The following is a 10,017-nucleotide window of genomic DNA, read 5'->3' on the forward strand; positions in this document are numbered from 1 at the left end:
TCCTATATACAAGAATATAACTACTATAATACTGCTCCTATATACAAGAATATAACTACTATAATACTGCTCCTATATACAAGAATATAACTACTATAATACTGCTCCTATATACAAGAATATAACTACTATAATACTGCCCCCTATGGATAGCTATGATGTCATTTCCAGCACGTGTTGCGCTCGTATCTGACAGGCCGCACGCTGGATGTGACAATTAAGATTCCCCCGTAGACTGCGCTGCCGCCCCGGGCTCTGGCTGGTCAGTGGAGACGGTTCAGCCATGATGTTGTTACCATAGTAACAGCTGTACGCCTGACAGGAGCCCCCCCCCTATAACACGTGTTACTAATTACAGGAGGGCTGCGTACACACTGCGAGCGCCACCTCATGCGGTATTATATATGTGCCCCTCCCTGCTGTGAATTATAAGAATATTATGGGTCACAGCTGCTGCAGAACATCTTCCCATAAATAATATCGTATTATTATCAGGTTTTTATTATAAATTTTCGTAGTCTTGTTGAGCCGATCCCGCGCACACAGCGGATGTATGGAGGGTCAGACGTCTGCCCTCTGCTTGTTGTCAGTGAGTGGAAGCAGTTTGAGGCTGGTTTTGTCGCTGTCCTTCTGGAGCCCCTGATCAGGGCTTTAAGGGGTCCTCCGACATCAGGTAAAATCTTACAACACTGCAGCAGCATAAAGTGTCTATTTGGTGAATGTTGGCGGTGCGGGGGTCTATTTGGTGAATGTTGGCGGTGCGGGGGTCTATTTGGTGAATGTTGGCGGTGCAGGGGGTCTATTTGGTGAATGTTGGCGGTGCGGGGTCTATTTGGTGAATGTTGGCGGTGCGGGGGTCTATTTGGTGAATGTTGGCGGTGCGGGGGTCTATTTGGTGAATGTTGGCGGTGCGGGGGTCTATTTGGTGAATGTTGGCGGTGCGGGGGTCTATTTGGTGAATGTTGGCGGTGCGGGGGTCTATTTGGTGAATGTTGGCGGTGCGGGGGTCTATTTGGTGAATGTTGGCGGTGCGGGGGTCTATTTGGTGAATGTTGGCAGTGCGGGGGTCTATTTGGTGAATTTTGGCGGTGCGGGGGTCTATTTGGTGAATGTTGGGGTGCGGGGGGGTCTATTTGGTGAATGTTGGCGGTGCGGGGGTCTATTTGGTGAATGTTGGCGGTGCGGGGGTCTATTTGGAGAATGTTGGCGGTGCGGGGGTCTATTTGGTGAATGTTGGAGGTGCGGGGGTCTATTTGGTGAATGTTGGCGGTGCGGGGGTCTATTTAGTGAATGTTGGCGGTGCGGGGGTCTATTTGGTGAATGTTGGCGGTGCGGGGGTCTAGTTGGTGAATGTTGGCGGTGCGGGGGTCTATTTGGTGAATGTTGGTGGTGCGGGGGTCTATTTGGTGAATGTTGGCGGTGCGGGGGTCTAGTTGGTGAATGTTGGCGGTGCGGGGGGTCTATTTGGTGAATGTTGGCGGTGCGGGGGGGTCTATTTGATGAATGTTGGCGGTGCGCGGGTCTATTTGGTGAATGTTGGCGGTGCGAGGGTCTATTTGGTGAATGTTGGCGGTGCGGGGGTCTATTTGGTGAATGTTGGCGGTGCGGGGGTCTATTTGATGAATGTTGGCGGTGCGGGGGTCTATTTGGTGAATGTTGGGGGTGCGGGGGTCTATTTGGTGAATGTTGGGGGTGCGGGGGTCTATTTGGTGAATGTTGGCGGTGCGGGGGGGTCTATTTGGTGAATGTTGGCGGTGCGGGGGGTCTATTTGGTGAATGTTGGCGGTGCGGGGGTCTATTTGGTGAATGTTGGCGGTGCGGGGGTCTATTTGGTGAATGTTGGCGGTGCGGGGGGTCTATTTGGTGAATGTTGGCGGTGCGGGGGTCTATTTGGTGAATGTTGGCAGTGCGGGGGTCTATTTGGTGAATGTTGGCGGTGCGGGGGTCAAATTGGTGAATGTTGGCGGTGCGGGGGTCTATTTGGTGAATGTTGGCGGTGCGGGGGTCTATTTGGTGAATGTTGGCGGTGCGGGGGTCTAGTTGGTGAATGTTGGCAGTGCGGGGGTCTATTTGGTGAATGTTGGTGGTGCGGGGGTCTATTTGGTGAATGTTGGTGGTGCGGGGGTCTATTTGGTGAATGTTGGTGGTGCGGGGGTCTATTTGGTGAATGTTGGTGGTGCGGGGGTCTATTTGGTGAATGTTGGCGGTGCGGGGGTCTATTTGGTGAATGTTGGCGGTGCGGGGGTCTAGTTGGTGAATGTTGGCAGTGCGGGGGTCTATTTGGTGAATGTTGGCGGTGCGGGGGTCTATTTGGTGAATGTTGGTGGTGCGGGGGTCTATTTGGTGAATGTTGGCGGTGCGGGGGTCTATTTGGTGAATGTTGGCGGTGCGGGGGTCTATTTGGTGAATGTTGGCGGTGCGGGGGTCTATTTGGTGAATGTTGGCGGTGCGGGGGTCTGTTCACACTTCGCTGTTCGCCGTCAGGTTTGTGTGAATAGAAACAGAAGAGATGTTTTCATTATTTGTTAATTACTCATAAAACAAATAACTGCAGCTGCTACAGATTGGCCCCCGGGGCCCCGGACGGTGGGGGCCGAGTCTCTAAGGATCTTTAGCCGCTAATTATAGAAGACAGAAAACTGCGCTGCAGGAGACATCTCAGGAAACATCCAGAAAAACCTAACAGGAGCAAAAGAAGATGAAAGTCAAGATCTCTGATAGAAGTCAGTGAATAGAAAACAAACAAACGTGTCAATTCTGGAGACGAAAACCTGCCCGTACCTTATACTGCTGAGGGTTTGTTACTATGTATCAGAGCAGCGAGAACCATCAGGCTACAGCAGAGCTCGATAAGGCTGGGCCCAGAAGCTGCATATGGAGCTTAGCTGTAGCCTGATACAGAGCAGCAGTAGGTGGGGCCAATATTACAGCAGGCGGCACATCTTGGGGCCACATACAGGTTTAGTGCGGTTTTCCCAAACTGTGTGGCCTCAGGGGAAAGGTTTTTGTAAATTCGTTCAGACTGGCCTCCTGCTCCTGATCTTCTTCCTCCTCCTACTCTTCTTCCTCCTCCTGCTCTTCTTCCTCCTCCTTCTCCTGATCTTTCTCCTGCTCCTGATCTTTTTCCTCCTGCTCCTGATCTTCTTCCTCCTGCTCCTGATCTTCCTACTGATCTCCTTCCTTCTGCTCTTGATCTTCCTCCTCCTCCTGATCTTCCTCCTTCTAATCTTCCTCCTGATCTTCTTTCTCCTGCTCTTGATCTTCCTCCTCCTCCTCCTGCTCTTTTTCCTTCTGTTCTTTCTCCTCCTGCTCCTCTTTCTGCTGGTCCTGATATTCTTCCTGATCTTCCTCATCCTGATCTTCTTCCTCCTCCTCCTGATATTCCTCCTGCTCCTTTGCCTCTTGCTCATGATCTTCCTCCTTTCTCTTCCTCCTGATCTTCTTTCTCCTGATCTTGATCTTCCTCCTCCTTCTCCTGATCTTCCTCCTCCTGCTCTTCTTCCTTCTGTTCTTTCCCCTTCTGCTCCTCTTTCTCCTGGTCCTGATCTTCTTTCTCCTGCTCATCATCTTCCTCCTCCTTATCTTCCTCCTGCTCATGATCTTCTTCCTCCTCCTGCTCTTCTTCCTTCTGTTCTTTCTTCTCCTGCTCCTCTTTCTCCTGGTCCTGATCTTCTTCCTCCTCCTCCTGATCTTCTTTCTCCTGCTACTTTGCCTCCTGCTCATGATCTTCTTCCTTCTAATCTTCCTACGCTTTATCCTGCTCTTGATCTTTTTTCTCCTGCTCTTGATCTTTCTCCTGCTCCTGATCTTCTTCCTCCTGCCACTTTGCCTCCTGCTCATGATCTTCCTCCTCCTGATCTTCTTCCTTCTAATCTTCCTCCTCCTCCTGACCGTCTTTCTCTGGCTCTTAATCTTCCTCCTCCTTCTTTTGATCCTCCTCCTTCTCCTGATCTTCCTCCTGCTCCTCCTCCTGATCTTCTTTCTCCTGCTCTTGATCTTCCTCCTCCTTCTCCTGATCTTGTTCCTCCTGCTCTTCTTCCTTCTGTTCTTTCTCCTGGTCCTGATCTTCTTCCTCCTCCTCCTGATCTTCCTCCTCCTCCTCTTTCTCCTGATCTTCTTCCTGATCATCTTCCTCCTCCTACTGATCTTCTTTCTCCTGCCCCTTTGCCTCCTGCTCATTATCTTCTTCCTCCTCCTGATCTTCTTCCTTCTAATCTTCCTCCTTTCTCCTGCTCTTGATCTTTTTCCTCCTGCTCCTTTGCCTCCTGCTCATGTTCTTCCTCCTCCTGATCTTCTTCCTTCTAATCTTCCTCCTCCTCCTGACCGTCTTTCTCCGGCTCTTAATCTTCCTCCTCCTTTTTATCTTCCTCCTCCTTCTCCTGATCTTCTTTCTCCTGCTCTTGATCTTCCTCCTCCTTCTCCTGATCTTGTTCCTCCTGCTCTTCTTCCTTCTGTTCTTTCTCCTCCTGCTCTTCTTTCTCCTGGTCCTGATCTTCTTCCTCCTCCTCCTCCTGATCTTCCTCCTCCTCCTGATCTTCTTCCTCCTCCTACTGATCTTCTTTCTCCTGCTCCTTTGCCTCCTGCTCATGATCTTCTTCCTCCTCCTGATCTTCTTCCTTCTAATCTTTCTCCTGCTCTTGATCTTTTTCCTCCTCCTTGTGATCTTCTTCCTCCTCCTTCGCCTCCTGCTCATGGCCTTTTCCCTTCTCCTTCTGATCTTCCTCCTCCTTCACCTCCTGCTCATCTTCTTCCTCCTCCAAATATTCTTGCTGCTCCCTCTTCCTCACATCTACATGGCCCATAAAACTGTTTTTTTAATACAAAATAAAGACATGGACACTGCTAAGAAAAGTATGATGTACAGTGCCAGCCAGACACCAGAGGTTGGGGTGACAGATGCAATTTAACCCTTTAAATGGGCACTCCTCTGAAAAACTATACATCGATATTATTTTAAATCAACTGGTGCCAGAAAGTTAAACAGATCTGTAAATTACTTCTAAATAAAAAATCCTTCCAGTACTTATCAGCTGCTGTATGCTACAGAGGAAGTTGTGTAGTTCTTTCCAGTCTGACCACAGTGCTTTCTTCTGCCACCTCTGTCCATGTCAGGAACTGTCCAGAGCAGAAGAGGTTTGCTATGGGGATTTTCTCCTGCTCTTGACCGTTTTTGATTTTTCCTTGTTGCCTTTTATAAACCATAACACTTTCTATTTCCCACCTACAGACCCCAATGAGGGTTTTTGTTTTGTTTTATGTGGCACCAATTGTACTCTGTTTTATAACAAAATCTTCCAAAATCAAGGCCAAAACATTTGGGGGGATTCTGTTTCTAAGCAGCGCACTTTATGGTAAAAATGACACCTTATCTTTATTACAACAATAACCAGTTGATATAGGTTTGGTTTTATTTCACTAAAAAAAAAAAAAAATTATTGAAATTTTGATACGAAAATTAATATGTTTAAAATTCTCCTCTACTGAATGCTCTTCATTTTTTTTTATTTTTTTTTTTAGGGTACAATAGGTTTTCAACCGTTGAATGCCCTCTAGGGGGCGCTGTGGAAAATAAAAACAAAGTAACAGCAGGAAGTCATATAAATGCGTAGGGGGAGGGTCTTACAATGAACTATGGGACATGGTATGCAAATGATCTCTCTTGTGCCACCTATTGGCAGAATCCATGAAAGGCAGTTATCCTTACACTGTGGCTTTCCAGCTGTTGCAAAACTACAATTTTATTAAAGACAGGAGGCTCATATTATGCTATTCTTTCTTTAATTTAGCCCACAGCAGCAAGGGTTAACATACAGAACAGTGAAGAAAACTTTTTAGCGTAACCAAACATCAGGTGTATGGTCATCCATATCATCCAATCAGAATAGGTTACAGGTGAGAAGGTCCGTGAACACCAACTCTTATTCCTCTTTCTTGCTGCTCACAGCTAAAGATAAGAACACAAAAATGTTGCTCCTGCATTATTTCACATATATATATATTGTTCTTTATTTCATATATTTTTCAGATATATTTGATATTAAGTATATATTTTCTTATCATTTCTTTCCCCTTTTTTGATATATTCGTTGTGTTTTTTCATATTTTCTTTTCCCCCCCTTTTTTCTTTCCCGTTACTTATTTCATTGCGGTACCGAGGTTCTCCTAAGATATACATATATATATAAATATATATTCTTCCATGTTGCACACTTCTGTGGCACAAGTTTTTCTGCTATTTTTCATCTGGTAAAGAAACTGTTTTTACTTACGGTTTTGTATATCTGGTCCCGGTCCTTCTCGAGCGGTGTCGGGGTCTGCAGGGTAATCCCGGGTTACTCCGCGTCTCTCTGTGGGCTCCGCTTCATATTTTTCTCCTGTGGCGCAGTTCTTTTCTCGATCGGCCATTTTTCGGCCGCGCGCATGCGCAGTATCTTCTTTATTCGCGTCTTCTCGTTTATCGCGAGACTTGTGGCACAACTGGTTCTCAGTTGCTTTCCCGCCCCCATTCTTCTCATGGATCTTCCCTCACAGTATTGCGCTACTATAGCTCGGCTATATTAGAAAAAAAAATATTGGGTTTTTCCTCTCATTTGGCCATTATACTTTAGCTAGTATATTTTTCAATACATTATATAGTGGTTTGGCACTTTTTGATATATTTTATAAAAACCTCATGTAAATTTTCATTAAATTATTATTACCATGACTTCTGAGGTGAATACTGTTTCCCCATCTGAGGTTAGAGAATTGACCTTTATTAATGAGGCACATGTACAACATTTGGTTTCAGACTCTGTGAATAAGTCTGTTCGCTCTGTCATTAAAGATGCATTTTCATCCTTACAAGAATCCATTTCTACCGCAGTCAAAATGGCTATTACTCCGGCCATTCCTGTGCACCAAGATCTTACTACTCCTTCAGATTTATTCTATTCTGCCGAAGAATCGGTCTCTCAGTTAGCAGAGGCTTCAAATCTGGTAAAGCTTCCAGGAAGCGGCATCATTGCCATGACGACCCTTCATCTAACTTTAATAAGAAATCAAAGAAGGGTCAGGTTGACAAAATTGCTGATGGCCGTTCACATCATCACGGCAAAAAATCTAGTGGAAAATCATCCCACAAAAAACCCTCAGTCCGTGAGGAAGTTATAAATAAACGGACATCGAAATCCTCATTCAGAAACAAACCGGACTCTTATGTCGTATCTGACCGGTCATCTTCCGAGTCTGATCCCTCTTCTGAGGAACAGGATTCTAGTTACGAGGATGTGTCAGAATCTAATGAATCAGATAATGTAGCTGTAAATGACACCTCTGCTGAGGTAGTGTTGGACAGTTCTGGCACCCCCTACTTCGATCCGGATCAAATTTTTCATCCGAGATCAGGGGATTGGGTCCCACATCCAAATGTGGCCAAATATGTTCAGTCTTGTTTTAACAAACCTATGGACAAGAAAGCCAGAAACAGACTTAGGGCAGAATGCCTAGACCCTCTTTACCTGACATAACCACTGCGACCCCTGACATTGACCTCACTTTGGTAAAATATTTATCTAAATCAGGGAAGAATCCTAAAAAGGGTCTGGACAGATCTCTAAAATCTTGCCAAGATAAGCTAATTGACATTTTGGGTCCTTTAACAAAGATTATGAATCTTTCTGAAGAGGCTCTGGCCTCTAAGGACCCCGTTGACCCTAATGTCTTACATGGGTGGATACAAAAGGGCATTTTGCTTTTTTGGCAATGCCAACTCTGCCCTCTCTGCAGAACGGAGACGGGCTATTTTATTAAAAATGGATCCCCAGGTTACCCATCTGGCTCCCAATGAACCGGCTCCCTCTAATGAGGGATTGTTATTTGGAGAATCATTTATTAAGGAGCTCAATAAATATGTGGGGTTATTTTCAAGCCTTGATAAGGCTCAAACGTCTATAAAAAAGGTTTTTCAACCAAAGGTTTTTCCCAAGGTTGGGAGAGGAAGGGGACGCTTCCCCAGCCGTACTGTCCAGGAACGACAACAGTTTCGAGGCCCCTCTCAACCTAAAACCTCTCAAGCAACAAACTCCTATAACTCTCTGTTCTTTCCCTATCGTGGAAGACCATGGAGTTCCAGAGGATTCCAGAAATAAAGACCTTCTTCAGTTAAGTCCGATTCCTGTTTCTTTCCCTCACATACCCCTAGGGGGCAGACTAACCCATTTTTTCCAAAATTGGTCTATGATAACATCAGACTCTTGGGTTCTCAACACAATCAAAGGTTATCAAATAGAATTCATGATTCCTCCTTTTCAGTCTCATCTTCCCAATCCGATGTTTTTTTCCAGTCAGGATCAAAATCTTATAGACTTGGAGATCAGCGAACTTCTTTCAAAAAATGCTATCATCCCTATAGAAAGATCTCCTCAGAGTTTTATCAGCAACCTTTTTCTGGTAAAAAAAAGAAAGATGGCGGTCACAGACCAGTCATAAATCTCAAGTCTCTCAATGCCTTCATCAGATATCGCCATTTCAAAATGGAGGGCATTCATCTTTTGAGAGATCTTCTTCACAGAGATTGGCTTGTCAAGATAGATCTCAAGGACACCTATCTCACGGTTCCCATTCATTCTTCGTTCCAACATTACCTCCAGTTTTCCTGGAAAAATCTAATTTGGCAATTTACGTGCCTTCCATTCGGTCTGGCATCCACTCCTTGGTGTTTCACCAAGTTGATGAAACCGGTGGTTTCCATCTTGAGGAGCCGGGGTGTGCGTCTGATCATATATCTGGACGACATCCTCATCATGGCTCAATCTTTTCATCTCATCAACCTTCATATGCAATGGACTCTTTCATTACTCACAGACCTAGAATTTATTATAAATTACAAAAAATCTATTCTGACCCCTTTAAGGGAAGTGGAATTTCTAGGATTTTTGGTGAATACTGTAACAGACACTTTGAGTCTCCCCCTAAGACGATTTAAGACTATTCGTCGGGGGATTCGCTCGGTTCTGAACAAGAATTCTTTGAGAAATATTGCACGCCTAGTGGGCCTTCTATCTGCCTCCATCCAGGCTATTTTTCCGGCCCCGTTACATTACAGAGCATTACAACGACTCAAAATTCAACACCTCCAGAATGGTTATTCAGACTCTATCTCTCTTACATCAGAGACGAAAGAAGAATTACTTTGGTGGCTCCAACATATAGAATCTTGGAATGGTAAGGCCATTTTTCATCCCTTTCCGGATTTTTCTATAGAATCAGATGCAAGTCTTTTAGGTTGGGGTGCTTGCTGTTGCCATCTCTCTACCCGGGGGGGGGAAATGGTCTTCAGACGAGCCTCTCCTTCATATCAACTGTTTGGAGCTTCTAGCTGGATTTTTCGCTCTCAAGAGTTTTGCGAAGAACAAATCTGATTGTTGTATTCTTCCAAGGATGGACAATATTTCGGCGGTTCAATACATCAACCGCTTGGGTGGTACGAAATCAAAAATGTTGTCAGAAATTTCCAAAGATTTTTGGCATTTTTGTTTAGACAGGAACATTGTCCTCAAAGCCGAATATCTTCCTGGTCTTTCGAACAAGATTGCGGACTAGAACTCTCGTTTCCTCGTGGATGCCAGCGATTGGCGCCTAGATCCTTCCATATTTCATCAACTCCATTATCTTTGGGGTCCTCTGTACCTAGACCTCTTTGCTTCTCGTTTAAATCGTCAACTACCTCTTTTCTTCAGTTGGCGTCACGATCCGGAAGCCTTAGGCGTAGACGCCCTTCTCCAATCTTGGCCCTCAGAGACCCTTTACGCTTTTCCTCCTTTTTCTCTAATCCCCAGAGTCCTCCTTCAAATCCTCTCTCGACTGTGGTTTAATAACCCCTTGGTGGCCATCTCAAGCATGGTTCCCTCAGCTTCTGGGTATGACTGTAGATTTCCCTCGGATCATTCCCATGTCTCCTTCAACCCTTCTAGATCCATCAGGGAATTCACACCCTCTAATTCTGTCAGACTCCCTGTCTCTAGTAGCTTGGCTAGT

The sequence above is a fragment of the Hyla sarda genome, unplaced genomic scaffold, assembly GCF_029499605.1.
Source record: "Hyla sarda isolate aHylSar1 unplaced genomic scaffold, aHylSar1.hap1 scaffold_66, whole genome shotgun sequence".
NCBI lineage: Eukaryota > Metazoa > Chordata > Amphibia > Anura > Hylidae > Hyla > Hyla sarda.